Raw genomic sequence first — 27,882 nt, forward strand, 5'->3', positions numbered from 1 at the left:
ATGGGCCTCATCTGCATATGTGGGCTCTAGAGGAAGAGTGCACCCTGGGAGACAAGGGGACACCTGGAGCGGGAAGTGCTCACGGGGGAGAAGTGCCTACAAGAGGCAGGAAGGGAGGGAGGCCACATCATGCCTCTCCATAGCCAGGCCTCTGGATGATGGGGCAGAAGCGGCCGTCACCCTAAGCTTCCTAGAAGTCCCAGCTGGGCCCCATGCTACCTAATATCTCGCCTGATCGAGCCTGGTCGAGCACTGGTCGAGCCTTCAGCCAAGGGACACAGGAGCCAAGGGGTCTGGCCTCGAGCCTTCAACCGAGGGACCCAGGAGCCCAGGGTCTGGCCTCAGTGCTTCCCAAGTCGGCCTTCAGCTGAAGCCTGCCTGGGCTGGGAGCCTCAGCTGCTGTTCCTGGGTGTGCTTCTTTCCTGCATGTGAAGGCCACCAGCGGCGAAGGTTGCCCTCCGCCTTCCAAGGAGTCGAGGGGATAGAAGCAGGAAAATTGTGTGTGTGTTTATTTCTTCTTTTTTAGAGATTCTTTCTATTTTTGTAAGGAACTGACGCTTGGGTGAGTGCTAGTGTGGCTTGAGGTAAATTCACGGGCAGCTTCTTTGCAAACTTTTGCCAAACCAACTTGGGGCAGCAGTGGGGTAGAGAGTCAGCCTTCTGCTGATGCCTGCCTAGGCGTGGCTGGGCTGGGGGCCTCAGCTGCTGTTACTGGGCCTGCTTCTTTCCTGGACTTGTAGGCCACCAGCCGGAGAAAGTAAGGGCCTCAACCAACATCGCCCTCTGCCTTCCAAAGAGTCGAGGAGTCCCCAGCAGGAAAATTGTGTGTGTGTTTATTTCTTCTTTTTTAGAGATGCTTTCTATTTTTGTAAGGAAACGACGCCTGGGTGAGTGCTAGTGTGGCGTGAGCTAAATTTACAGGCATCTTCTTTGCAAACTTTTGCCAAACCAACTTGGAGCAGCAGTGGGGTAGAGAGTCAGCCTTCTGCTGATGCCTGCCTGGGCTGGGCTGGTCTGGGGGCCTCAGCTGCTGTTACTGGGCCTGCTTCTTTCCTGGACTTGTAGGCCACCAGCCCGAGAAGGTAAGGGCCTCAACCAACATCGCCCTCTGCCTTCCAAAGAGTCGAGGTGTCCCCAGCAGGAAAATTGTGTGTGTGTATTTCTTCTTTTTTTAGAGATGCTTTCTATTTTTGTAAGGAACCGACGCCTGGGTGAGTGCTAGTGTGGCTTGAGGTAAATTTACGGGCAGCTTCTTTGCAAACTTTTGCCAAACCAACTTGGGGCAGCACTGGGGTAGAGAGTCAGCCTTCCGCTGATGCCTGCCTAGGCGTGGCTGGGCTGGGGGCCTCAGTTGCTGTTACTGGGCCTGCTTCTTTCCTGGACTTGTAGGCCGCCAGCCTGAGAAGGTAAGGCCTCAACCAACATCGCCCTCTGCCTTCCAAAGAGTCGAGGAGACCGCAGCAGGAAAATTGTGTGTGTGTTTATTTCTTCTTTTTTTAGAGGTGCTTTCTATTTTTGTAAGGAACTGACGCCTGGGTGAGTGCTAGTGTGGCGTGAGTTAAATTTACAGGCATCTTCTTTGCAAACTTTTGCCAAACCAACTTGGGGCAGCAGTGGGGTAGAGAGTCAGCCTTCTGCTGATGCCTGCCTAGGCGTGGCTGGGCTGGGGGCCTCAGCTGCTGTTACTGGGCCTGCTTCTTTCCTGGACTTGTAGGCCACCAGCCGGAGAAAGTAAGGGCCTCAACCAACATCGCCCTCTGCCTTCCAAAGAGTCGAGGAGTCCCCAGCAGGAAAATTGTGTGTGTGTTTATTTCTTCTTTTTTAGAGATGCTTTCTATTTTTGTAAGGAACCGACGCCTGGGTGAGTGCTAGTGTGGCTTGAGGTAAATGTGGCTTGAGGTAAATTTACGGGCAGCTTCTTTGCAAACTTTTGCCAAAACAACTTGGGGCAGCACTGGGGTAGAGAGTCAGCCTTCCGCTGATGCCTGCCTAGGCGTGGCTGGGCTGGGGGCCTCAGTTGCTGTTACTGGGCCTGCTTCTTTCCTGGACTTGTAGGCCGCCAGCCTGAGAAGGTAAGGCCTCAACCAACATCGCCCTCTGCCTTCCAAAGAGTCGAGGAGACCGCAGCAGGAAAATTGTGTGTGTGTTTATTTCTTCTTTTTTTAGAGGTGCTTTCTATTTTTGTAAGGAACTGACGCCTGGGTGAGTGCTAGTGTGGCTTGAGGTAAATTCACGGGCAGCTTCTTTGCAAACTTTTGCCAAACCAACTTGGGGCAGCACTGGGGTAGAGAGTCAGCCTTCCGCTGATGCCTGCCTAGGCGTGGCTGGGCTGGGGGCCTCAGTTGCTGTTACTGGGCCTGCTTCTTTCCTGGACTTGTAGGCCGCCAGCCTGAGAAGGTAAGGCCTCAACCAACATCGCCCTCTGCCTTCCAAAGAGTCGAGGAGACCGCAGCAGGAAAATTGTGTGTGTGTTTATTTCTTCTTTTTTTAGAGGTGCTTTCTATTTTTGTAAGGAACTGACGCCTGGGTGAGTGCTAGTGTGGCGTGAGTTAAATTTACAGGCATCTTCTTTGCAAACTTTTGCCAAACCAACTTGGGGCAGCAGTGGGGTAGAGAGTCAGCCTTCTGCTGATGCCTGCCTAGGCGTGGCTGGGCTGGGGGCCTCAGCTGCTGTTACTGGGCCTGCTTCTTTCCTGGACTTGTAGGCCACCAGCCGGAGAAAGTAAGGGCCTCAACCAACATCGCCCTCTGCCTTCCAAAGAGTCGAGGAGTCCCCAGCAGGAAAATTGTGTGTGTGTTTATTTCTTCTTTTTTAGAGATGCTTTCTATTTTTGTAAGGAACCGACGCCTGGGTGAGTGCTAGTGTGGCTTGAGGTAAATTTACGGGCAGCTTCTTTGCAAACTTTTGCCAAAACAACTTGGGGCAGCACTGGGGTAGAGAGTCAGCCTTCCGCTGATGCCTGCCTAGGCGTGGCTGGGCTGGGGGCCTCAGTTGCTGTTACTGGGCCTGCTTCTTTCCTGGACTTGTAGGCCGCCAGCCTGAGAAGGTAAGGCCTCAACCAACATCGCCCTCTGCCTTCCAAAGAGTCGAGGAGACCGCAGCAGGAAAATTGTGTGTGTGTTTATTTCTTCTTTTTTTAGAGGTGCTTTCTATTTTTGTAAGGAACTGACGCCTGGGTGAGTGCTAGTGTGGCTTGAGGTAAATTCACGGGCAGCTTCTTTGCAAACTTTTGCCAAACCAACTTGGGGCAGCAGTGGGGTAGAGAGTCAGCCTTAAGCTGATGCCTGCCTGGGCTGGGCTGGGCTGGGGGCCTCAGCTGCTGTTACTGGGCCTGCTTCTTTCCTGGACTTGTAGGTCACCAGCCCGATATGGTAAGGGCCTCAACCAACATCACCCTCTGCCTTCCAAAGCGTCGAGGAGCCCCCAGCAGGAAAATTGTGTGTGTGTTTATTTCCATCTTTCTTTCCGAGTTTTTTTTTAAAGTTTTGTAAGGAACGGATGCTTGGGTGAGTGAGTGCAAGTGTGGCTTGGCCTGAATTTACAGACACTTTCTTTGCAAACATGAGTAGGCAAGTGGGTATTTCAAAAGTGGGTGCATGGAGCTGCTCGTTGCTTTTCCAAGCTGGCAGCTGTGGCTCCTGAGCTTGAGGCAAAAAGAAGGGCAGAAGCACACTGCAGAGGACAGCGTTCAGCCTTGCAAGAGGGCAGTGGACGTCGGAGGAGCCGACACAGCACAAGAGGCTCGGAATCGGCGCACTCTTCGCCTACGGCCATACCACCCTGAATGCGCCCGATCTCGTCCGATCTCGGAAGCTAAGCAGGGTCGGGCCTGGTTAGTACTTGGATGGGAGACCGCCTGGGAATACCAGGTGCTGTAGGCATTTTGCTACTCTGTGCCCGATAGGCGGAGTTCGTCTTCTCCGTCTTGAACTACATTTTTCCTCCATTCCGCTTTTAATTTTAACAAACACGGCGCGTGAAAAAGGCACAGGGGCAGACAGCAGCCCTCGCTCCAATGCAGAGCCCCGTCAGAGGCGGACACGTTGTCGCCAAACTAACTTGGAGCAGCAGCAGCAGGAGACTGAAGCCAGGGCAGCAGCTTGCCGCCTCGGGTGGGTGGATGCAGCCAGAAAGGGCCACTCGTGTCCCTGGCAAAGCACCTCCAGCGTCTCCCCGTTTTCTCTCCAGTGGACGCGCAAGGCCCCCTACAGCTAGGGGAGGCAAGTGGATGGGCCTCATCTGCATATGTGGGCTCTAGAGGAAGAGTGCACCCTGGGAGACAAGGGGACACCTGGAGCGGGAAGTGCTCACGGGGGAGAAGTGCCTACAAGAGGCAGGAAGGGAGGGAGGCCACATCATGCCTCTCCATAGCCAGGCCTCTGGATGATGGGGCAGAAGCGGCCGTCACCCTAAGCTTCCTAGAAGTCCCAGCTGGGCCCCATGCTACCTAATATCTCGCCTGATCGAGCCTGGTCGAGCACTGGTCGAGCCTTCAGCCAAGGGACACAGGAGCCAAGGGGTCTGGCCTCGAGCCTTCAGCCGAGGGACCCAGGAGCCCAGGGTCTGGCCTCAGTGCTTCCCAAGTCGGCCTTCAGCTGAAGCCTGCCTGGGCTGGGAGCCTCAGCTGCTGTTCCTGGGTGTGCTTCTTTCCTGCATGTGAAGGCCACCAGCGGCGAAGGTTGCCCTCCGCCTTCTAAGGAGTCGAGGAGACCGCAGCAGGAAAATTGTGTGTGTGTTTATTTCTTCTTTTTTTAGAGGTGCTTTCTATTTTTGCAAGGAACTGACGCCTGGATGAGTGCTAGTGTGGCTTGAGGTAAATTCACGGGCAGCTTCTTTGCAAACTTTTGCCAAACCAACTTGGGGCAGCAGTGGGGTAGAGAGTCAGCCTTCTGCTGATGCCTGCCTAGGCGTGGCTGGGCTGGGGGCCTCAGCTGCTGTTACTGGGCCTGCTTCTTTCCTGGACTTGTAGGCCACCAGCCGGAGAAAGTAAGGGCCTCAACCAACATCGCCCTCTGCCTTCCAAAGAGTCGAGGAGTCCCCAGCAGGAAAATTGTGTGTGTGTTTATTTCTTCTTTTTTAGAGATGCTTTCTATTTTTGTAAGGAAACGACGCCTGGGTGAGTGCTAGTGTGGCGTGAGCTAAATTTACAGGCATCTTCTTTGCAAACTTTTGCCAAACCAACTTGGAGCAGCAGTGGGGTAGAGAGTCAGCCTTCTGCTGATGCCTGCCTGGGCTGGGCTGGTCTGGGGGCCTCAGCTGCTGTTACTGGGCCTGCTTCTTTCCTGGACTTGTAGGCCACCAGCCCGAGAAGGTAAGGGCCTCAACCAACATCGCCCTCTGCCTTCCAAAGAGTCGAGGTGTCCCCAGCAGGAAAATTGTGTGTGTGTATTTCTTCTTTTTTTAGAGATGCTTTCTATTTTTGTAAGGAACCGACGCCTGGGTGAGTGCTAGTGTGGCTTGAGGTAAATTTACGGGCAGCTTCTTTGCAAACTTTTGCCAAACCAACTTGGGGCAGCACTGGGGTAGAGAGTCAGCCTTCCGCTGATGCCTGCCTAGGCGTGGCTGGGCTGGGGGCCTCAGTTGCTGTTACTGGGCCTGCTTCTTTCCTGGACTTGTAGGCCGCCAGCCTGAGAAGGTAAGGCCTCAACCAACATCGCCCTCTGCCTTCCAAAGAGTCGAGGAGACCGCAGCAGGAAAATTGTGTGTGTGTTTATTTCTTCTTTTTTTAGAGGTGCTTTCTATTTTTGTAAGGAACTGACGCCTGGGTGAGTGCTAGTGTGGCGTGAGTTAAATTTACAGGCATCTTCTTTGCAAACTTTTGCCAAACCAACTTGGGGCAGCAGTGGGGTAGAGAGTCAGCCTTCTGCTGATGCCTGCCTAGGCGTGGCTGGGCTGGGGGCCTCAGCTGCTGTTACTGGGCCTGCTTCTTTCCTGGACTTGTAGGCCACCAGCCGGAGAAAGTAAGGGCCTCAACCAACATCGCCCTCTGCCTTCCAAAGAGTCGAGGAGTCCCCAGCAGGAAAATTGTGTGTGTGTTTATTTCTTCTTTTTTAGAGATGCTTTCTATTTTTGTAAGGAACCGACGCCTGGGTGAGTGCTAGTGTGGCTTGAGGTAAATTTACGGGCAGCTTCTTTGCAAACTTTTGCCAAAACAACTTGGGGCAGCACTGGGGTAGAGAGTCAGCCTTCCGCTGATGCCTGCCTAGGCGTGGCTGGGCTGGGGGCCTCAGTTGCTGTTACTGGGCCTGCTTCTTTCCTGGACTTGTAGGCCGCCAGCCTGAGAAGGTAAGGCCTCAACCAACATCGCCCTCTGCCTTCCAAAGAGTCGAGGAGACCGCAGCAGGAAAATTGTGTGTGTGTTTATTTCTTCTTTTTTTAGAGGTGCTTTCTATTTTTGTAAGGAACTGACGCCTGGGTGAGTGCTAGTGTGGCTTGAGGTAAATTCACGGGCAGCTTCTTTGCAAACTTTTGCCAAACCAACTTGGGGCAGCAGTGGGGTAGAGAGTCAGCCTTAAGCTGATGCCTGCCTGGGCTGGGCTGGGCTGGGGGCCTCAGCTGCTGTTACTGGGCCTGCTTCTTTCCTGGACTTGTAGGTCACCAGCCCGATATGGTAAGGGCCTCAACCAACATCACCCTCTGCCTTCCAAAGCGTCGAGGAGCCCCCAGCAGGAAAATTGTGTGTGTGTTTATTTCCATCTTTCTTTCCGAGTTTTTTTTTAAAGTTTTGTAAGGAACGGATGCTTGGGTGAGTGAGTGCAAGTGTGGCTTGGCCTGAATTTACAGACACTTTCTTTGCAAACATGAGTAGGCAAGTGGGTATTTCAAAAGTGGGTGCATGGAGCTGCTCGTTGCTTTTCCAAGCTGGCAGCTGTGGCTCCTGAGCTTGAGGCAAAAAGAAGGGCAGAAGCACACTGCAGAGGACAGCGTTCAGCCTTGCAAGAGGGCAGTGGACGTCGGAGGAGCCGACACAGCACAAGAGGCTCGGAATCGGCGCACTCTTCGCCTACGGCCATACCACCCTGAATGCGCCCGATCTCGTCCGATCTCGGAAGCTAAGCAGGGTCGGGCCTGGTTAGTACTTGGATGGGAGACCGCCTGGGAATACCAGGTGCTGTAGGCATTTTGCTACTCTGTGCCCGATAGGCGGAGTTCGTCTTCTCCGTCTTGAACTACATTTTTCCTCCATTCCGCTTTTAATTTTAACAAACACGGCGCGTGAAAAAGGCACAGGGGCAGACAGCAGCCCTCGCTCCAATGCAGAGCCCCGTCAGAGGCGGACACGTTGTCGCCAAACTAACTTGGAGCAGCAGCAGCAGCAGCAGGAGACTGAAGCCAGGGCAGCAGCTTGCCGCCTCGGGTGGGTGGATGCAGCCAGAAAGGGCCACTCGTGTCCCTGGCAAAGCACCTCCAGCGTCTCCCCGTTTTCTCTCCAGTGGACGCGCAAGGCCCCCTACAGCTAGGGGAGGCAAGTGGATGGGCCTCATCTGCATATGTGGGCTCTAGAGGAAGAGTGCACCCTGGGAGACAAGGGGACACCTGGAGCGGGAAGTGCTCACGGGGGAGAAGTGCCTACAAGAGGCAGGAAGGGAGGGAGGCCACATCATGCCTCTCCATAGCCAGGCCTCTGGATGATGGGGCAGAAGCGGCCGTCACCCTAAGCTTCCTAGAAGTCCCAGCTGGGCCCCATGCTACCTAATATCTCGCCTGATCGAGCCTGGTCGAGCACTGGTCGAGCCTTCAGCCAAGGGACACAGGAGCCAAGGGGTCTGGCCTCGAGCCTTCAACCGAGGGACCCAGGAGCCCAGGGTCTGGCCTCAGTGCTTCCCAAGTCGGCCTTCAGCTGAAGCCTGCCTGGGCTGGGAGCCTCAGCTGCTGTTCCTGGGTGTGCTTCTTTCCTGCATGTGAAGGCCACCAGCGGCGAAGGTTGCCCTCCGCCTTCCAAGGAGTCGAGGGGATAGAAGCAGGAAAATTGTGTGTGTGTTTATTTCTTCTTTTTTAGAGATTCTTTCTATTTTTGTAAGGAACTGACGCTTGGGTGAGTGCTAGTGTGGCTTGAGGTAAATTCACGGGCAGCTTCTTTGCAAACTTTTGCCAAACCAACTTGGGGCAGCAGTGGGGTAGAGAGTCAGCCTTCTGCTGATGCCTGCCTAGGCGTGGCTGGGCTGGGGGCCTCAGCTGCTGTTACTGGGCCTGCTTCTTTCCTGGACTTGTAGGCCACCAGCCGGAGAAAGTAAGGGCCTCAACCAACATCGCCCTCTGCCTTCCAAAGAGTCGAGGAGTCCCCAGCAGGAAAATTGTGTGTGTGTTTATTTCTTCTTTTTTAGAGATGCTTTCTATTTTTGTAAGGAAACGACGCCTGGGTGAGTGCTAGTGTGGCGTGAGCTAAATTTACAGGCATCTTCTTTGCAAACTTTTGCCAAACCAACTTGGAGCAGCAGTGGGGTAGAGAGTCAGCCTTCTGCTGATGCCTGCCTGGGCTGGGCTGGTCTGGGGGCCTCAGCTGCTGTTACTGGGCCTGCTTCTTTCCTGGACTTGTAGGCCACCAGCCCGAGAAGGTAAGGGCCTCAACCAACATCGCCCTCTGCCTTCCAAAGAGTCGAGGTGTCCCCAGCAGGAAAATTGTGTGTGTGTATTTCTTCTTTTTTTAGAGATGCTTTCTATTTTTGTAAGGAACCGACGCCTGGGTGAGTGCTAGTGTGGCTTGAGGTAAATTTACGGGCAGCTTCTTTGCAAACTTTTGCCAAACCAACTTGGGGCAGCACTGGGGTAGAGAGTCAGCCTTCCGCTGATGCCTGCCTAGGCGTGGCTGGGCTGGGGGCCTCAGTTGCTGTTACTGGGCCTGCTTCTTTCCTGGACTTGTAGGCCGCCAGCCTGAGAAGGTAAGGCCTCAACCAACATCGCCCTCTGCCTTCCAAAGAGTCGAGGAGACCGCAGCAGGAAAATTGTGTGTGTGTTTATTTCTTCTTTTTTTAGAGGTGCTTTCTATTTTTGTAAGGAACTGACGCCTGGGTGAGTGCTAGTGTGGCGTGAGTTAAATTTACAGGCATCTTCTTTGCAAACTTTTGCCAAACCAACTTGGGGCAGCAGTGGGGTAGAGAGTCAGCCTTCTGCTGATGCCTGCCTAGGCGTGGCTGGGCTGGGGGCCTCAGCTGCTGTTACTGGGCCTGCTTCTTTCCTGGACTTGTAGGCCACCAGCCGGAGAAAGTAAGGGCCTCAACCAACATCGCCCTCTGCCTTCCAAAGAGTCGAGGAGTCCCCAGCAGGAAAATTGTGTGTGTGTTTATTTCTTCTTTTTTAGAGATGCTTTCTATTTTTGTAAGGAACCGACGCCTGGGTGAGTGCTAGTGTGGCTTGAGGTAAATGTGGCTTGAGGTAAATTTACGGGCAGCTTCTTTGCAAACTTTTGCCAAAACAACTTGGGGCAGCACTGGGGTAGAGAGTCAGCCTTCCGCTGATGCCTGCCTAGGCGTGGCTGGGCTGGGGGCCTCAGTTGCTGTTACTGGGCCTGCTTCTTTCCTGGACTTGTAGGCCGCCAGCCTGAGAAGGTAAGGCCTCAACCAACATCGCCCTCTGCCTTCCAAAGAGTCGAGGAGACCGCAGCAGGAAAATTGTGTGTGTGTTTATTTCTTCTTTTTTTAGAGGTGCTTTCTATTTTTGTAAGGAACTGACGCCTGGGTGAGTGCTAGTGTGGCTTGAGGTAAATTCACGGGCAGCTTCTTTGCAAACTTTTGCCAAACCAACTTGGGGCAGCACTGGGGTAGAGAGTCAGCCTTCCGCTGATGCCTGCCTAGGCGTGGCTGGGCTGGGGGCCTCAGTTGCTGTTACTGGGCCTGCTTCTTTCCTGGACTTGTAGGCCGCCAGCCTGAGAAGGTAAGGCCTCAACCAACATCGCCCTCTGCCTTCCAAAGAGTCGAGGAGACCGCAGCAGGAAAATTGTGTGTGTGTTTATTTCTTCTTTTTTTAGAGGTGCTTTCTATTTTTGTAAGGAACTGACGCCTGGGTGAGTGCTAGTGTGGCGTGAGTTAAATTTACAGGCATCTTCTTTGCAAACTTTTGCCAAACCAACTTGGGGCAGCAGTGGGGTAGAGAGTCAGCCTTCTGCTGATGCCTGCCTAGGCGTGGCTGGGCTGGGGGCCTCAGCTGCTGTTACTGGGCCTGCTTCTTTCCTGGACTTGTAGGCCACCAGCCGGAGAAAGTAAGGGCCTCAACCAACATCGCCCTCTGCCTTCCAAAGAGTCGAGGAGTCCCCAGCAGGAAAATTGTGTGTGTGTTTATTTCTTCTTTTTTAGAGATGCTTTCTATTTTTGTAAGGAACCGACGCCTGGGTGAGTGCTAGTGTGGCTTGAGGTAAATTTACGGGCAGCTTCTTTGCAAACTTTTGCCAAAACAACTTGGGGCAGCACTGGGGTAGAGAGTCAGCCTTCCGCTGATGCCTGCCTAGGCGTGGCTGGGCTGGGGGCCTCAGTTGCTGTTACTGGGCCTGCTTCTTTCCTGGACTTGTAGGCCGCCAGCCTGAGAAGGTAAGGCCTCAACCAACATCGCCCTCTGCCTTCCAAAGAGTCGAGGAGACCGCAGCAGGAAAATTGTGTGTGTGTTTATTTCTTCTTTTTTTAGAGGTGCTTTCTATTTTTGTAAGGAACTGACGCCTGGGTGAGTGCTAGTGTGGCTTGAGGTAAATTCACGGGCAGCTTCTTTGCAAACTTTTGCCAAACCAACTTGGGGCAGCAGTGGGGTAGAGAGTCAGCCTTAAGCTGATGCCTGCCTGGGCTGGGCTGGGCTGGGGGCCTCAGCTGCTGTTACTGGGCCTGCTTCTTTCCTGGACTTGTAGGTCACCAGCCCGATATGGTAAGGGCCTCAACCAACATCACCCTCTGCCTTCCAAAGCGTCGAGGAGCCCCCAGCAGGAAAATTGTGTGTGTGTTTATTTCCATCTTTCTTTCCGAGTTTTTTTTTAAAGTTTTGTAAGGAACGGATGCTTGGGTGAGTGAGTGCAAGTGTGGCTTGGCCTGAATTTACAGACACTTTCTTTGCAAACATGAGTAGGCAAGTGGGTATTTCAAAAGTGGGTGCATGGAGCTGCTCGTTGCTTTTCCAAGCTGGCAGCTGTGGCTCCTGAGCTTGAGGCAAAAAGAAGGGCAGAAGCACACTGCAGAGGACAGCGTTCAGCCTTGCAAGAGGGCAGTGGACGTCGGAGGAGCCGACACAGCACAAGAGGCTCGGAATCGGCGCACTCTTCGCCTACGGCCATACCACCCTGAATGCGCCCGATCTCGTCCGATCTCGGAAGCTAAGCAGGGTCGGGCCTGGTTAGTACTTGGATGGGAGACCGCCTGGGAATACCAGGTGCTGTAGGCATTTTGCTACTCTGTGCCCGATAGGCGGAGTTCGTCTTCTCCGTCTTGAACTACATTTTTCCTCCATTCCGCTTTTAATTTTAACAAACACGGCGCGTGAAAAAGGCACAGGGGCAGACAGCAGCCCTCGCTCCAATGCAGAGCCCCGTCAGAGGCGGACACGTTGTCGCCAAACTAACTTGGAGCAGCAGCAGCAGCAGCAGGAGACTGAAGCCAGGGCAGCAGCTTGCCGCCTCGGGTGGGTGGATGCAGCCAGAAAGGGCCACTCGTGTCCCTGGCAAAGCACCTCCAGCGTCTCCCCGTTTTCTCTCCAGTGGACGCGCAAGGCCCCCTACAGCTAGGGGAGGCAAGTGGATGGGCCTCATCTGCATATGTGGGCTCTAGAGGAAGAGTGCACCCTGGGAGACAAGGGGACACCTGGAGCGGGAAGTGCTCACGGGGGAGAAGTGCCTACAAGAGGCAGGAAGGGAGGGAGGCCACATCATGCCTCTCCATAGCCAGGCCTCTGGATGATGGGGCAGAAGCGGCCGTCACCCTAAGCTTCCTAGAAGTCCCAGCTGGGCCCCATGCTACCTAATATCTCGCCTGATCGAGCCTGGTCGAGCACTGGTCGAGCCTTCAGCCAAGGGACACAGGAGCCAAGGGGTCTGGCCTCGAGCCTTCAACCGAGGGACCCAGGAGCCCAGGGTCTGGCCTCAGTGCTTCCCAAGTCGGCCTTCAGCTGAAGCCTGCCTGGGCTGGGAGCCTCAGCTGCTGTTCCTGGGTGTGCTTCTTTCCTGCATGTGAAGGCCACCAGCGGCGAAGGTTGCCCTCCGCCTTCCAAGGAGTCGAGGGGATAGAAGCAGGAAAATTGTGTGTGTGTTTATTTCTTCTTTTTTAGAGATTCTTTCTATTTTTGTAAGGAACTGACGCCTGGGTGAGTGCTAGTGTGGCTTGAGGTAAATTCACGGGCAGCTTCTTTGCAAACTTTTGCCAAACCAACTTGGGGCAGCAGTGGGGTAGAGAGTCAGCCTTCTGCTGATGCCTGCCTAGGCGTGGCTGGGCTGGGGGCCTCAGCTGCTGTTACTGGGCCTGCTTCTTTCCTGGACTTGTAGGCCACCAGCCGGAGAAAGTAAGGGCCTCAACCAACATCGCCCTCTGCCTTCCAAAGAGTCGAGGAGTCCCCAGCAGGAAAATTGTGTGTGTGTTTATTTCTTCTTTTTTAGAGATGCTTTCTATTTTTGTAAGGAAACGACGCCTGGGTGAGTGCTAGTGTGGCGTGAGCTAAATTTACAGGCATCTTCTTTGCAAACTTTTGCCAAACCAACTTGGAGCAGCAGTGGGGTAGAGAGTCAGCCTTCTGCTGATGCCTGCCTGGGCTGGGCTGGTCTGGGGGCCTCAGCTGCTGTTACTGGGCCTGCTTCTTTCCTGGACTTGTAGGCCACCAGCCCGAGAAGGTAAGGGCCTCAACCAACATCGCCCTCTGCCTTCCAAAGAGTCGAGGTGTCCCCAGCAGGAAAATTGTGTGTGTGTATTTCTTCTTTTTTTAGAGATGCTTTCTATTTTTGTAAGGAACCGACGCCTGGGTGAGTGCTAGTGTGGCTTGAGGTAAATTTACGGGCAGCTTCTTTGCAAACTTTTGCCAAACCAACTTGGGGCAGCACTGGGGTAGAGAGTCAGCCTTCCGCTGATGCCTGCCTAGGCGTGGCTGGGCTGGGGGCCTCAGTTGCTGTTACTGGGCCTGCTTCTTTCCTGGACTTGTAGGCCGCCAGCCTGAGAAGGTAAGGCCTCAACCAACATCGCCCTCTGCCTTCCAAAGAGTCGAGGAGACCGCAGCAGGAAAATTGTGTGTGTGTTTATTTCTTCTTTTTTTAGAGGTGCTTTCTATTTTTGTAAGGAACTGACGCCTGGGTGAGTGCTAGTGTGGCGTGAGTTAAATTTACAGGCATCTTCTTTGCAAACTTTTGCCAAACCAACTTGGGGCAGCAGTGGGGTAGAGAGTCAGCCTTCTGCTGATGCCTGCCTAGGCGTGGCTGGGCTGGGGGCCTCAGCTGCTGTTACTGGGCCTGCTTCTTTCCTGGACTTGTAGGCCACCAGCCGGAGAAAGTAAGGGCCTCAACCAACATCGCCCTCTGCCTTCCAAAGAGTCGAGGAGTCCCCAGCAGGAAAATTGTGTGTGTGTTTATTTCTTCTTTTTTAGAGATGCTTTCTATTTTTGTAAGGAACCGACGCCTGGGTGAGTGCTAGTGTGGCTTGAGGTAAATTTACGGGCAGCTTCTTTGCAAACTTTTGCCAAAACAACTTGGGGCAGCACTGGGGTAGAGAGTCAGCCTTCCGCTGATGCCTGCCTAGGCGTGGCTGGGCTGGGGGCCTCAGTTGCTGTTACTGGGCCTGCTTCTTTCCTGGACTTGTAGGCCGCCAGCCTGAGAAGGTAAGGCCTCAACCAACATCGCCCTCTGCCTTCCAAAGAGTCAAGGAGACCGCAGCAGGAAAATTGTGTGTGTGTTTATTTCTTCTTTTTTTAGAGGTGCTTTCTATTTTTGTAAGGAACTGACGCCTGGGTGAGTGCTAGTGTGGCTTGAGGTAAATTCACGGGCAGCTTCTTTGCAAACTTTTGCCAAACCAACTTGGGGCAGCAGTGGGGTAGAGAGTCAGCCTTAAGCTGATGCCTGCCTGGGCTGGGCTGGGCTGGGGGCCTCAGCTGCTGTTACTGGGCCTGCTTCTTTCCTGGACTTGTAGGTCACCAGCCCGATATGGTAAGGGCCTCAACCAACATCACCCTCTGCCTTCCAAAGCGTCGAGGAGCCCCCAGCAGGAAAATTGTGTGTGTGTTTATTTCCATCTTTCTTTCCGAGTTTTTTTTTAAAGTTTTGTAAGGAACGGATGCTTGGGTGAGTGAGTGCAAGTGTGGCTTGGCCTGAATTTACAGACACTTTCTTTGCAAACATGAGTAGGCAAGTGGGTATTTCAAAAGTGGGTGCATGGAGCTGCTCGTTGCTTTTCCAAGCTGGCAGCTGTGGCTCCTGAGCTTGAGGCAAAATGAAGGGCAGAAGCACACTGCAGAGGACAGCGTTCAGCCTTGCAAGAGGGCAGTGGACGTCGGAGGAGCCGACACAGCACAAGAGGCTCGGAATCGGCGCACTCTTCGCCTACGGCCATACCACCCTGAATGCGCCCGATCTCGTCCGATCTCGGAAGCTAAGCAGGGTCGGGCCTGGTTAGTACTTGGATGGGAGACCGCCTGGGAATACCAGGTGCTGTAGGCATTTTGCTACTCTGTGCCCGATAGGCGGCGTTCGTCTTCTCCGTCTTGAACTACATTTTTCCTCCATTCCGCTTTTAATTTTAACAAACACGGCGCGTGAAAAAGGCACAGGGGCAGACAGCAGCCCTCGCTCCAATGCAGAGCCCCGTCAGAGGCGGACACGTTGTCGCCAAACTAACTTGGAGCAGCAGCAGCAGCAGCAGGAGACTGAAGCCAGGGCAGCAGCTTGCCGCCTCGGGTGGGTGGATGCAGCCAGAAAGGGCCACTCGTGTCCCTGGCAAAGCACCTCCAGCGTCTCCCCGTTTTCTCTCCAGTGGACGCGCAAGGCCCCCTACAGCTAGGGGAGGCAAGTGGATGGGCCTCATCTGCATATGTGGGCTCTAGAGGAAGAGTGCACCCTGGGAGACAAGGGGACACCTGGAGCGGGAAGTGCTCACGGGGGAGAAGTGCCTACAAGAGGCAGGAAGGGAGGGAGGCCACATCATGCCTCTCCATAGCCAGGCCTCTGGATGATGGGGCAGAAGCGGCCGTCACCCTAAGCTTCCTAGAAGTCCCAGCTGGGCCCCATGCTACCTAATATCTCGCCTGATCGAGCCTGGTCGAGCACTGGTCGAGCCTTCAGCCAAGGGACACAGGAGCCAAGGGGTCTGGCCTCGAGCCTTCAGCCGAGGGACCCAGGAGCCCAGGGTCTGGCCTCAGTGCTTCCCAAGTCGGCCTTCAGCTGAAGCCTGCCTGGGCTGGGAGCCTCAGCTGCTGTTCCTGGGTGTGCTTCTTTCCTGCATGTGAAGGCCACCAGCGGCGAAGGTTGCCCTCCGCCTTCTAAGGAGTCGAGGAGACCGCAGCAGGAAAATTGTGTGTGTGTTTATTTCTTCTTTTTTTAGAGGTGCTTTCTATTTTTGCAAGGAACTGACGCCTGGATGAGTGCTAGTGTGGCTTGAGGTAAATTCACGGGCAGCTTCTTTGCAAACTTTTGCCAAACCAACTTGGGGCAGCAGTGGGGTAGAGAGTCAGCCTTCTGCTGATGCCTGCCTAGGCGTGGCTGGGCTGGGGGCCTCAGCTGCTGTTACTGGGCCTGCTTCTTTCCTGGACTTGTAGGCCACCAGCCGGAGAAAGTAAGGGCCTCAACCAACATCGCCCTCTGCCTTCCAAAGAGTCGAGGAGTCCCCAGCAGGAAAATTGTGTGTGTGTTTATTTCTTCTTTTTTAGAGATGCTTTCTATTTTTGTAAGGAAACGACGCCTGGGTGAGTGCTAGTGTGGCGTGAGCTAAATTTACAGGCATCTTCTTTGCAAACTTTTGCCAAACCAACTTGGGGCAGCACTGGGGTAGAGAGTCAGCCTTCCGCTGATGCCTGCCTAGGCGTGGCTGGGCTGGGGGCCTCAGTTGCTGTTACTGGGCCTGCTTCTTTCCTGGACTTGTAGGCCGCCAGCCTGAGAAGGTAAGGCCTCAACCAACATCGCCCTCTGCCTTCCAAAGAGTCGAGGAGACCGCAGCAGGAAAATTGTGTGTGTGTTTATTTCTTCTTTTTTTAGAGGTGCTTTCTATTTTTGTAAGGAACTGACGCCTGGGTGAGTGCTAGTGTGGCGTGAGTTAAATTTACAGGCATCTTCTTTGCAAACTTTTGCCAAACCAACTTGGGGCAGCAGTGGGGTAGAGAGTCAGCCTTCTGCTGATGCCTGCCTAGGCGTGGCTGGGCTGGGGGCCTCAGCTGCTGTTACTGGGCCTGCTTCTTTCCTGGACTTGTAGGCCACCAGCCGGAGAAAGTAAGGGCCTCAACCAACATCGCCCTCTGCCTTCCAAAGAGTCGAGGAGTCCCCAGCAGGAAAATTGTGTGTGTGTTTATTTCTTCTTTTTTAGAGATGCTTTCTATTTTTGTAAGGAACCGACGCCTGGGTGAGTGCTAGTGTGGCTTGAGGTAAATTTACGGGCAGCTTCTTTGCAAACTTTTGCCAAAACAACTTGGGGCAGCACTGGGGTAGAGAGTCAGCCTTCCGCTGATGCCTGCCTAGGCGTGGCTGGGCTGGGGGCCTCAGTTGCTGTTACTGGGCCTGCTTCTTTCCTGGACTTGTAGGCCGCCAGCCTGAGAAGGTAAGGCCTCAACCAACATCGCCCTCTGCCTTCCAAAGAGTCGAGGAGACCGCAGCAGGAAAATTGTGTGTGTGTTTATTTCTTCTTTTTTTAGAGGTGCTTTCTATTTTTGTAAAGAACTGACGCCTGGGTGAGTGCTAGTGTGGCTTGAGGTAAATTCACGGGCAGCTTCTTTGCAAACTTTTGCCAAACCAACTTGGGGCAGCAGTGGGGTAGAGAGTCAGCCTTAAGCTGATGCCTGCCTGGGCTGGGCTGGGCTGGGGGCCTCAGCTGCTGTTACTGGGCCTGCTTCTTTCCTGGACTTGTAGGCCACCAGCCCGATATGGTAAGGGCCTCAACCAACATCACCCTCTGCCTTCCAAAGCGTCGAGGAGCCCCCAGCAGGAAAATTGTGTGTGTGTTTATTTCCATCTTTCTTTCCGAGTTTTTTTTTAAAGTTTTGTAAGGAACGGATGCTTGGGTGAGTGAGTGCAAGTGTGGCTTGGCCTGAATTTACAGACACTTTCTTTGCAAACATGAGTAGGCAAGTGGGTATTTCAAAAGTGGGTGCATGGAGCTGCTCGTTGCTTTTCCAAGCTGGCAGCTGTGGCTCCTGAGCTTGAGGCAAAAAGAAGGGCAGAAGCACACTGCAGAGGACAGCGTTCAGCCTTGCAAGAGGGCAGTGGACGTCGGAGGAGCCGACACAGCACAAGAGGCTCGGAATCGGCGCACTCTTCGCCTACGGCCATACCACCCTGAATGCGCCCGATCTCGTCCGATCTCGGAAGCTAAGCAGGGTCGGGCCTGGTTAGTACTTGGATGGGAGACCGCCTGGGAATACCAGGTGCTGTAGGCATTTTGCTACTCTGTGCCCGATAGGCGGCGTTCGTCTTCTCCGTCTTGAACTACATTTTTCCTCCATTCCGCTTTTAATTTTAACAAACACGGCGCGTGAAAAAGGCACAGGGGCAGACAGCAGCCCTCGCTCCAATGCAGAGCCCCGTCAGAGGCGGACACGTTGTCGCCAAACTAACTTGGAGCAGCAGCAGCAGCAGCAGGAGACTGAAGCCAGGGCAGCAGCTTGCCGCCTCGGGTGGGTGGATGCAGCCAGAAAGGGCCACTCGTGTCCCTGGCAAAGCACCTCCAGCGTCTCCCCGTTTTCTCTCCAGTGGACGCGCAAGGCCCCCTACAGCTAGGGGAGGCAAGTGGATGGGCCTCATCTGCATTTGTGGGCTCTAGAGGAAGAGTGCACCCTGGGAGACAAGGGGACACCTGGAGCGGGAAGTGCTCACGGGGGAGAAGTGCCTACAAGAGGCAGGAAGGGAGGGAGGCCACATCATGCCTCTCCATAGCCAGGCCTCTGGATGATGGGGCAGAAGCGGCCGTCACCCTAAGCTTCCTAGAAGTCCCAGCTGGGCCCCATGCTACCTAATATCTCGCCTGATCGAGCCTGGTCGAGCACTGGTCGAGCCTTCAGCCAAGGGACACAGGAGCCAAGGGGTCTGGCCTCGAGCCTTCAGCCGAGGGACCCAGGAGCCCAGGGTCTGGCCTCAGTGCTTCCCAAGTCAGCCTTCAGCTGAAGCCTGCCTGGGCTGGGAGCCTCAGCTGCTGTTCCTGGGTGTGCTTCTTTCCTGCATGTGAAGGCCACCAGCGGCGAAGGTTGCCCTCCGCCTTCTAAAGAGTCGAGGAGACCGCAGCAGGAAAATTGTGTGTGTGTTTATTTCTTCTTTTTTTAGAGGTGCTTTCTATTTTTGCAAGGAACTGACGCCTGGATGAGTGCTAGTGTGGCTTGAGGTAAATTCACGGGCAGCTTCTTTGCAAACTTTTGCCAAACCAACTTGGGGCAGCAGTGGGGTAGAGAGTCAGCCTTCTGCTGATGCCTGCCTAGGCGTGGCTGGGCTGGGGGCCTCAGCTGCTGTTACTGGGCCTGCTTCTTTCCTGGACTTGTAGGCCACCAGCCGGAGAAAGTAAGGGCCTCAACCAACATCGCCCTCTGCCTTCCAAAGAGTCGAGGAGTCCCCAGCAGGAAAATTGTGTGTGTGTTTATTTCTTCTTTTTTAGAGATGCTTTCTATTTTTGTAAGGAAACGACGCCTGGGTGAGTGCTAGTGTGGCGTGAGCTAAATTTACAGGCATCTTCTTTGCAAACTTTTGCCAAACCAACTTGGAGCAGCAGTGGGGTAGAGAGTCAGCCTTCAGCTGATGCCTGCCTGGGCTGGGCTGGTCTGGGGGCCTCAGCTGCTGTTACTGGGCCTGCTTCTTTCCTGGACTTGTAGGCCACCAGCCCGAGAAGGTAAGGGCCTCAACCAACATCGCCCTCTGCCTTCCAAAGAGTCGAGGTGTCCCCAGCAGGAAAATTGTGTGTGTGTATTTCTTCTTTTTTTAGAGATGCTTTCTATTTTTGTAAGGAACCGACGCCTGGGTGAGTGCTAGTGTGGCTTGAGGTAAATTTACGGGCAGCTTCTTTGCAAACTTTTGCCAAACCAACTTGGGGCAGCACTGGGGTAGAGAGTCAGCCTTCCGCTGATGCCTGCCTAGGCGTGGCTGGGCTGGGGGCCTCAGCTGCTGTTACTGGGCCTGCTTCTTTCCTGGACTTGTAGGCCACCAGCCGGAGAAAGTAAGGGCCTCAACCAACATCGCCCTCTGCCTTCCAAAGAGTCGAGGAGTCCCCAGCAGGAAAATTGTGTGTGTGTTTATTTCTTCTTTTTTAGAGATGCTTTCTATTTTTGTAAGGAACCGACGCCTGGGTGAGTGCTAGTGTGGCTTGAGGTAAATTTACGGGCAGCTTCTTTGCAAACTTTTGCCAAAACAACTTGGGGCAGCACTGGGGTAGAGAGTCAGCCTTCCGCTGATGCCTGCCTAGGCGTGGCTGGGCTGGGGGCCTCAGTTGCTGTTACTGGGCCTGCTTCTTTCCTGGACTTGTAGGCCGCCAGCCTGAGAAGGTAAGGCCTCAACCAACATCGCCCTCTGCCTTCCAAAGAGTCGAGGAGACCGCAGCAGGAAAATTGTGTGTGTGTTTATTTCTTCTTTTTTTAGAGGTGCTTTCTATTTTTGTAAGGAACTGACGCCTGGGTGAGTGCTAGTGTGGCTTGAGGTAAATTCACGGGCAGCTTCTTTGCAAACTTTTGCCAAACCAACTTGGACCAGCACTGGGGTAGAGAGTCAGCCTTCAGCTGATGGCTGCCTGGGCTGGGCTGGGCTGGGCTGGTCTGGGGGCCTCAGCTGCTGTTACTGGGCATGCTTCTTTCCTGGTCTTGTAGGCCGCCAGCCAGAGAAGGTAAGGGCTTCAACCAACATCGCCCTCTGCCTTCCAAAGAGTCGAGGAGACCGCAGCAGGAAAATTGTGTGTGTGTTTATTTCTTCTTTTTTAGAGGTGCTTTCTATTTTTGTAAGGAACCGACGCCTGGGTGAGTGCTAGTGTGGCGTGAGTTAAATTTACAGGCATCTTCTTTGCAAACTTTTGCCAAACCAATTTGGGGCAGCAGTGGGGTAGAGAGTCAGCCTTAAGCTGATGCCTGCCTGGGCTGGGCTGGGCTGGGGGCCTCAGCTGCTGTTACTGGGCCTGCTTCTTTCCTGGACTTGTAGGCCGCCAGCCCGAGAAGGTAAGGCCTCAACCAACATCGCCCTCTGCCTTCCAAAGAGTCGAGGAGACCCCAGCAGGAAAATTGTGTGTGTGTTTATTTCCATCTTTCTTTCCGAGTTTTTTTTTAAAGTTTTGTAAGGAACGGATTCTTGGGTGAGTGAGTGCAAGTGTGGCTTGGCCTGAATTTACAGACACTTTCTTTGCAAACATGAGTAGGCAAGTGGGTATTTCAAAAGTGGGTGCATGGAGCCGCTCGTTGCTTTTCCAAGCTGGCAGCTGTGGCTCCTGAGCTTGAGGCAAAAAGAAGGGCAGAAGCACACTGCAGAGGACAGCGTTCAGCCTTGCAAGAGGGCAGTGGACGTCGGAGGAGCCGACACAGCACAAGAGGCTCGGAATCGGCGCACTCTTCGCCTACGGCCATACCACCCTGAATGCGCCCGATCTCGTCCGATCTCGGAAGCTAAGCAGGGTCGGGCCTGGTTAGTACTTGGATGGGAGACCGCCTGGGAATACCAGGTGCTGTAGGCATTTTGCTACTCTGTGCCCGATAGGCGGCGTTCGTCTTCCCCGTCTTGAACTACATTTTTCCTCCATTCCGCTTTTAATTTTAACAAACACGGCGCGTGAAAAAGGCACAGGGGCAGACAGCAGCCCTCGCTCCAATGCAGAGCCCCGTCAGAGGCGGACACGTTGTCGCCAAACTAACTTGGAGCAGCAGGAGACTGAAGCCAGGGCAGCAGCTCGCCGCCTCGGGTGGGTGGATGCAGCCAGAAAGGGCCACTCGTGTCCCTGGCAAAGCACCTCCAGCGTCTCCCCGTTTTCTCTCCAGTGGACGCGCAAGGCCCCCTACAGCTAGGGGAGGCAAGTGGATGGGCCTCATCTGCATATGTGGGCTCTAGAGGAAGAGTGCACCCTGGGAGACAAGGGGACACTTGGAGCGGGAAGTGCTGACGGGGGAGAAGTGCCTACAAGAGGCAGGAAGGGAGGGAGGCCACATCATGCCTCTCCATAGCCAGGCCTCTGGATGATGGGGCAGAAGCGGCCGTCACCCTAAGCTTCCTAGAAGTCCCAGCTGGGCCCCATGCTACCTAATATCTCGCCTGATCGAGCCTTCAGCCAAGGAAAACAGGAGTGGCCCCTCCAAGCCAGAGAGGCGCGGGCCATCAACGCCATGGTCTTCCACTTTGTATGGGGCTCAAAGATGGACAGAGTTAAGAGATCATCCATGTACAAGGAACCGCGCAAAGGGGGGAAAGGAATCCCGGACCTCCCTACAAGACTGCGGGCCTGCTTCGCCTGCACCTGCGTCAGGATTTCCCTGGGCAACGCCAACAAGACCCACTCAGCCTACCTCCTTTTCCGCTTCTTCCTCACACCAACATGGAGGAGGCTAGGCTGGGACAAGTGGGAAAACAGGGCCCCGTACAACTGGAGGCTCCCTTGGTACTACAGGGAGATGGAAAAGTTCATCGCAGATTTTGGCCTTCAGGGGGTGGTGCCTGCATTGTGGAACCCAAGGACAATCCACAACCTGATCAGGTCCCAAGACACCACAGATCCCATTGAGGACCTGCCAGCGGCCACAGTTACCCAGGTGTGGGAAAATGTGGCATCAAACAAACTCCTGAATATTCACAAGGACATCGCCTGGCTGACGGTGAGGGGGGCACTATCTGTGCGAGCATTCATGAACAGACGGGGCCTCTGCCCACACAGGAGCTGCCCAAGGGGGTGCCCGGCAGAGGAAACAGCGTACCACCTCTTCTGGGCATGCCCCTTTGCAAGGAAACTGCGCAGGGCCCTGAACACTGAGTTGAGTGCTCACATCCCGCCCCAAGACATTATACACCAGTCTGTGCTGTATGGACTCTTTGCACAGACCCACACAGTAGAGGCAATCCAGAACTGCTGGAGGATCCTCTGCTGCCTGAAGGACATTCTCCTCTACGCAAGGAAACGCCTGGTCCTCAATGATGAGCTGCTGACAACCGAAGCCTGCCGCAGGATGGTCCACGGCCTGCTAAGAGACTACGAAATCAAGGACAGCCTGGAAGATGGGGGACCTGAGTAAAACCCCCAGCCCAGGCAATCATCCAAAAATAAAATAAAGAAAAAGGGAACTCTTAGCCTACTCAGGCAAAACACGAACACTTTGTAAACCACAGACTCTGAACAGAAAATATATATGTACCCACCCAAATGCCCAAAGTAAAATTGAAACTACCCCTTCTGCTTTGAGGGGGGAATGTAATTGCCACAAAAGTCTTCTTATTGAATTGAATTTATTACCCTTGTATCATCTTTAAGCACTTAATAAAGATATTTTTACAAAAAAAAAAAAAAGGCAGAGCTCCCAGGGTGAGGCTCATCCATTGCACATCGGATTTGCTGACCCCTGCGATGTCCCCAAATGCGGGATTCTCGACTGCATTATTTCTGGTAGTGGGGGACTGCGTTCGCGCTTTCCCCTGATTTATTGGTGAAAGGAAGAAAAAGTTTAGTGTGCGAGTCAGGTTGTTTGCACACAGGGCCCCTGCTCGTGCAGCAGAGTTTATTTTGCTGCAGTCAAGAGGGCCAGCCCTGGGCCGTTCAGGGGTCCACAGGCCTGATGGATTGGTGAAATAAAAAAATGTGAAAGTCATGTGTGTCATGTGTAGGTTGGGCCCCTGAATGTTGCTGCGGTCAAGAGGGCCAGCATTCACTGGAGGGGTGAAGTGCACAGGCGCCTAACCCCAGACTTGTGCGCCCCATGATATCAGGTGCCCCGGTAGTTCTTGAAGCCACCCTGCCCTGCCCGGGCTGTGCTTTCGCGCCCAGGCCCTCCAACCTAAGGAAGGCCCAGCCAGCTCCTGGGGTTTTGGGGGCAGGGGTGAGACTGGCTCCCGGCCGCCGCTGCCGCCCGCCCCGTCCGAGCACCGATCGGGCCTTGCCTTCACGGCCTTGCCGTGTCCTGGCGGGGGGCACCCCACCCGAGACGCTCTTGTTAAGCGGGGTGACCTGTCGGCTCAGGAGGGGCATGGACCCGCCTGGGGCCGACGGGCCAGTGGGCCCACTGCGCCAGGCCTGCTCGCTTTCCGAATGGGCCTGCTGGCTGGCAGCCAGGTCCGAATTTATGCAAATCTCAGGCCGAGCAGGGCCTGGTGGGAGACATGAACTGTGCCACAATGTGCCTCTTCTGCTGGGCTCTGCCTGCCGGAGCTTCCCCCTGCACGTGAGACAGGCAGCTCCGCAGACGCTCAGGGCTTCCGGGAGGGCTGGGGCTGGGTCAGGGCCGGCCTTCTCACCCTCGCTTAGCGGGGCTTCCAGAACAGGCCCAAGCCCTGCCCTCTGGCTCGCAACTCATACTTACCTGGCAGGGGAGCATCTATGATCAGCAAGGCAGAGCTCCCAGGGTGAGGCTCATCCATTGCACATCGGATTTGCTGACCCCTGCGATGTCCCCAAATGCGGGATTCTCGACTGCATTATTTCTGGTAGTGGGGGACTGCGTTCGCGCTTTCCCCTGATTTATTGGTGAAAGAAAGAAAGAGTTTAGTGTGCGAGTCAGGTTGTTTGCACACAGGGCCCAAGCTCGTGCAGCTGAGTTTATTTTGCTGCAGTCAAGAGGGCCAGCCCTGGGCCGTTCAGGGGTCCACAGGCCTGATGGATTGGTGAAATAAAAAAATTTGAAAGTCATGTGTGTCATGTGTAGGTTGGGCCCCTGAATGTTGCTGCGGTCAAGAGGGCCAGCATTCACTGGAGGGGTGAAGTGCACAGGTGCCTAACCCCAGACTTGTGCGCCCCATGATATCAGGTGCCCCGGTAGTTCTTGAAGCCAGCCTGCCCTGCCCGGGCTCTGCTTTCACGCCCAGGCCCTCCAACCTAAGGAAGGCCCAGCCAGCTCCTGGGGTTTTGGGGGCAGGGGTGAGACTGGCTCCCGGCCGCCGCTGCCGCCCGCCCCGTCCGAGCACCGATCGGGCACGATCGGGCCTTGCCGTGTCCTGGCGCGGGGCACCCCACCCGAGACGCTCTTGTTAAGCGGGGTGACCTGTCGGCTCAGGAGGGCCATGGACCCGCCTGGGGCCGACGGGCCAGTGGGCCCACTGCGCCAGGCCTGCTCGCTTTCCGACTGGGCCTGCTGGCTGGCAGCCAGGTCCGAATTTATGCAAATCTCAGGCCGAGCAGGGCCTGGTGGGAGACATGAACTGTGCCACAATGTGCCTCTTCTGCTGGGCTCTGCCTGCCGGAGCTTCCCCCTGCACGTGAGACAGGCAGCTCCGCAGACGCTCAGGGCTTCCGGGAGGGCTGGGGCTGGGTCAGGGCCGGCCTTCTCACCCTCGCTTAGCGGGGCTTCCAGAACAGGCCCAAGCCCTGCCCTCTGGCTCGCAACTCATACTTACCTGGCAGGGGCGCATCTATGATCAGCAAGGCAGAGCTCCCAGGGTGAGGCTCATCCATTGCACATCGGATTTGCTGACCCCTGCGATGTCCCCAAATGCGGGATTCTCGACTGCATTATTTCTGGTAGTGGGGGACTGCGTTCGCGCTTTCCCCTGATTTATTGGTGAAAGAAAGAAAGAGTTTAGTGTGCGAGTCAGGTTGTTTGCACACAGGGCCCAAGCTCGTGCAGCAGAGTTTATTTTGCTGCAGTCAAGAGGGCCAGCCCTGGGCCGTTCAGGGGTCCACAGGCCTGATGGATTGGTGAAATAAAAAAATTTGAAAGTCATGTGTGTCATGTGTAGGTTGGGCCCCTGAATGTTGCTGCGGTCAAGAAGGCCAGCATTCACTGGAGGGGTGAAGTGCACAGGTGCCTAACCCCAGACTTGTGCGCCCCATGATATCAGGTGCCCCGGTAGTTCTTGAAGCCAGCCTGCCCTGCCCGGGCTCTGCTTTCGCGCCCAGGCCCTCCAACCTAAGGAAGGCCCAGCCAGCTCCTGGGGTTTTGGGGGCAGGGGTGAGACTGGCTCCCAGCCGCCGCTGCCGCCCGCCCCGTCCGAGCACCGATCGGGCACGATCGGGCCTTGCCGTGTCCTGGCGCGGGGCACCCCACCCGAGACGCTCTTGTTAAGCGGGGTGACCTGTCGGCTCAGGAGGGCCATGGACCCGCCTGGGGCCGACGGGCCAGTGGGCCCACTGCGCCAGGCCTGCTCGCTTTCCAACTGGGCCTGCTGGCTGGCAGCCAGGTCCGAATTTATGCAAATCTCAGGCCGAGCAGGGCCTGGTGGGAGACATGAACTGTGCCACAATGTGCCTCTTCTGCTGGGCTCTGCCTGCCGGAGCTTCCCCCTGCACGTGGGACAGGCAGCTCCGCAGACGCTCAGGGCTTCCGGGAGGGCTGGGGCTGGGTCAGGGCCGGCCTTCTCACCCTCGCTTAGCGGGGCTTCCAGAACAGGCCCAAGCCCTGCCCTCTGGCTCGCAACTCATACTTACCTGGCAGGGGAGCATCTGTGATCAGCAAGGCAGAGCTCCCAGGGTGAGGCTCATCCATTGCACATCGGATTTGCTGACCCCTGCGATGTCCCCAAATGCGGGATTCTCGACTGCATTATTTCTGGTAGTGGGGGACTGCGTTCGCGCTTTCCCCTGATTCATTGGTGAAAGAAAGAAAGAGTTTAGTGTGCGAGTCAGATTGTTTGCACACAGGGCCCAAGCTCGTGCAGCAGAGTTTATTTTGCTGCAGTCAAGAGGGCCAGCCCTGGGCCGTTCAGGGGTCCACAGGCCTGATGGATTGGTGAAATAAAAAAATGTGAAAGTCATGTGTGTCATGTGTAGGTTGGGCCCCTGAATGTTGCTGCGGTCAAGAGGGCCAGCATTCACTGGAGGGGTGAAGTGCACAGGTGCCTAACCCCAGACTTGTGCGTCCCATGATATCAGGTGCCCCGGTAGTTCTTGAAGCCAGCCTGCCCTGCCCGGGCTCTGCTTTCGCGCCCAGGCCCTCCAACCTAAGGAAGGCCCAGCTAGCTCCTGGGGTTTTGGGGGCAGGGGTGAGACTGGCTCCCGGCCGCCGCTGCCGCCCGCCCCGTCCGAGCACCGATCGGGCACGATCGGGCACGATCGGGCCTTGCCGTGTCCTGGCGCGGGGCACCCCACCCGAGACGCTCTTGTTAAGCGGGGTGACCTGTCGGCTCAGGAGGGCCATGGACCCGCCTGGGGCCGACGGGCCAGTGGGCCCACTGCGCCAGGCCTGCTCGCTTTCCGACTGGGCCTGCTGGCTGGCAGCCAGGTCCGAATTTATGCAAATCTCAGGCCGAGCAGGGCCTGGTGGGAGACATGAACTGTGCCACAATGTGCCTCTTCTGCTGGGCTCTGCCTGCCGGAGCTTCCCCCTGCACGTGGGACAGGCAGCTCCGCAGACGCTCAGGGCTTCCGGGAGGGCTGGGGCTGGGTCAGGGCCGGCCTTCTCACCCTCGCTTAGCGGGGCTTCCAGAACAGGCCCAAGCCCTGCCCTCTGGGTCGCAACTCATACTTACCTGGCAGGGGAGCATCTGTGATCAGCAAGGCAGAGCTCCCAGGGTGAGGCGCATCCATTGTACATCGGATTTGCTGACCCCTGCGATGTCCCCAAATGCGGGATTCTCGACTGCATTATTTCTGGTAGTGGGGGACTGCGTTCGCGCTTTCCCCTGATTTATTGGTGAAAGAAAGAAAGAGTTTAGTGTGCGAGTCAGGTTGTTTGCACACAGGGCCCAAGCTCGTGCAGCAGAGCTTATTTTGCTGCAGTCAAGAGGGCCAGCCCTGGGCCGTTCAGGGGTCCACAGGCCTGATGGATTGGTGAAATAAAAAAATGTGAAAGTCATGTGTAGGTTGGGCCCCTGAATGTTGCTGCGGTCAAGAGGGCCAGCATTCACTGGAGGGGTGAAGTGCACAGGTGCCTAACCCCAGACTTGTGCGCCCCATGATATCAGGTGCCCCGGTAGTTCTTGAAGCCAGCCTGCCCTGCCCGGGCTCTGCTTTCGCGCCCAGGCCCTCCAACCTAAGGAAGGCCCAGCCAGCTCCTGGGGTTTTGGGGGCAGGGGTGAGACTGGCTCCCGGCCGCCGCTGCCGCCCGCCCCGTCCGAGCACCGATCGGGCACGATGGGGCCTTGCCGTGTCCTGGCGGGGGGCACCCCACCCGAGACGCTCTTGTTAAGCGGGGTGACCTGTCGGCTCAGGAGGGCCATGGACCCGCCTGGGGCCGACGGGCCAGTGGGCCCACTGCGCCAGGCCTGCTCGCTTTCCGACTGGGCCTGCTGGCTGGCAGCCAGGTCCGAATTTATGCAAATCTCAGGCCGAGCAGGGCCTGGTGGGAGACATGAACTGTGCCACAATGTGCCTCTTCTGCTGGGCTCTGCCTGCCGGAGCTTCCCCCTGCACGTGGGACAGGCAGCTCCGCAGACGCTCAGGGCTTCCGGGAGGGCTGGGGCTGGGTCAGGGCCGGCCTTCTCACCCTCGCTTAGCGGGGCTTCCAGAACAGGCCCAAGCCCTGCCCTCTGGCTCGCAACTCATACTTACCTGGCAGGGGAGCATCTGTGATCAGCAAGGCAGAGCTCCCAGGGTGAGGCTCATCCATTGCACATCGGATTTGCTGACCCCTGCGATGTCCCCAAATGCGGGATTCTCGACTGCATTATTTCTGGTAGTGGGGGACTGCGTTCGCGCTTTCCCCTGATTTATTGG

General features: G+C 55.5%; 11 non-coding genes and 1 pseudogene across 11 annotated transcripts; all 12 read left to right on the forward strand.

Annotated features, from left to right (window-relative positions):
- Positions 1-3,763: 3,763 nt before the first annotated feature.
- Positions 3,764-3,882, forward strand: LOC138558901 (5S ribosomal RNA). The gene has a single exon (XR_011299019.1). It is a non-coding gene; the product is annotated as a 5S ribosomal RNA (ribosomal RNA).
- Positions 3,883-7,002: 3,120 nt separating this feature from the next.
- On the forward strand, positions 7,003-7,121 carry LOC138558902 (5S ribosomal RNA). The gene has a single exon (XR_011299020.1). It is a non-coding gene; the product is annotated as a 5S ribosomal RNA (ribosomal RNA).
- A 4,116-nt stretch (positions 7,122-11,237) lies between these two features.
- Positions 11,238-11,356, forward strand: LOC138558903 (5S ribosomal RNA). The gene has a single exon (XR_011299021.1). It is a non-coding gene; the product is annotated as a 5S ribosomal RNA (ribosomal RNA).
- A 3,125-nt stretch (positions 11,357-14,481) lies between these two features.
- On the forward strand, positions 14,482-14,600 carry LOC138558905 (5S ribosomal RNA). Its single transcript, XR_011299023.1, has one exon. It is a non-coding gene; the product is annotated as a 5S ribosomal RNA (ribosomal RNA).
- A 2,802-nt stretch (positions 14,601-17,402) lies between these two features.
- Positions 17,403-17,521, forward strand: LOC138558906 (5S ribosomal RNA). Its single transcript, XR_011299024.1, has one exon. It is a non-coding gene; the product is annotated as a 5S ribosomal RNA (ribosomal RNA).
- Positions 17,522-20,656: 3,135 nt separating this feature from the next.
- LOC138558907 (5S ribosomal RNA) lies at positions 20,657-20,775 on the forward strand. The gene has a single exon (XR_011299025.1). It is a non-coding gene; the product is annotated as a 5S ribosomal RNA (ribosomal RNA).
- A 1,805-nt stretch (positions 20,776-22,580) lies between these two features.
- On the forward strand, positions 22,581-22,718 carry LOC138558656 (U1 spliceosomal RNA; annotated as a pseudogene).
- An 870-nt stretch (positions 22,719-23,588) lies between these two features.
- Positions 23,589-23,752, forward strand: LOC138558420 (U1 spliceosomal RNA). The gene has a single exon (XR_011298570.1). It is a non-coding gene; the product is annotated as a U1 spliceosomal RNA (small nuclear RNA).
- Positions 23,753-24,618: 866 nt separating this feature from the next.
- On the forward strand, positions 24,619-24,782 carry LOC138558625 (U1 spliceosomal RNA). The gene has a single exon (XR_011298768.1). It is a non-coding gene; the product is annotated as a U1 spliceosomal RNA (small nuclear RNA).
- Positions 24,783-25,648: 866 nt separating this feature from the next.
- On the forward strand, positions 25,649-25,812 carry LOC138559084 (U1 spliceosomal RNA). The gene has a single exon (XR_011299144.1). It is a non-coding gene; the product is annotated as a U1 spliceosomal RNA (small nuclear RNA).
- An 876-nt stretch (positions 25,813-26,688) lies between these two features.
- Positions 26,689-26,852, forward strand: LOC138558416 (U1 spliceosomal RNA). The gene has a single exon (XR_011298566.1). It is a non-coding gene; the product is annotated as a U1 spliceosomal RNA (small nuclear RNA).
- An 857-nt stretch (positions 26,853-27,709) lies between these two features.
- LOC138559085 (U1 spliceosomal RNA) lies at positions 27,710-27,873 on the forward strand. The gene has a single exon (XR_011299145.1). It is a non-coding gene; the product is annotated as a U1 spliceosomal RNA (small nuclear RNA).
- Positions 27,874-27,882: the final 9 nt, after the last annotated feature.

Source organism: Ambystoma mexicanum, unplaced genomic scaffold, assembly GCF_040938575.1.
Source record: "Ambystoma mexicanum isolate Mex_15411 unplaced genomic scaffold, UKY_AmexF1_1 Mex_scaf34, whole genome shotgun sequence".
NCBI lineage: Eukaryota > Metazoa > Chordata > Amphibia > Caudata > Ambystomatidae > Ambystoma > Ambystoma mexicanum.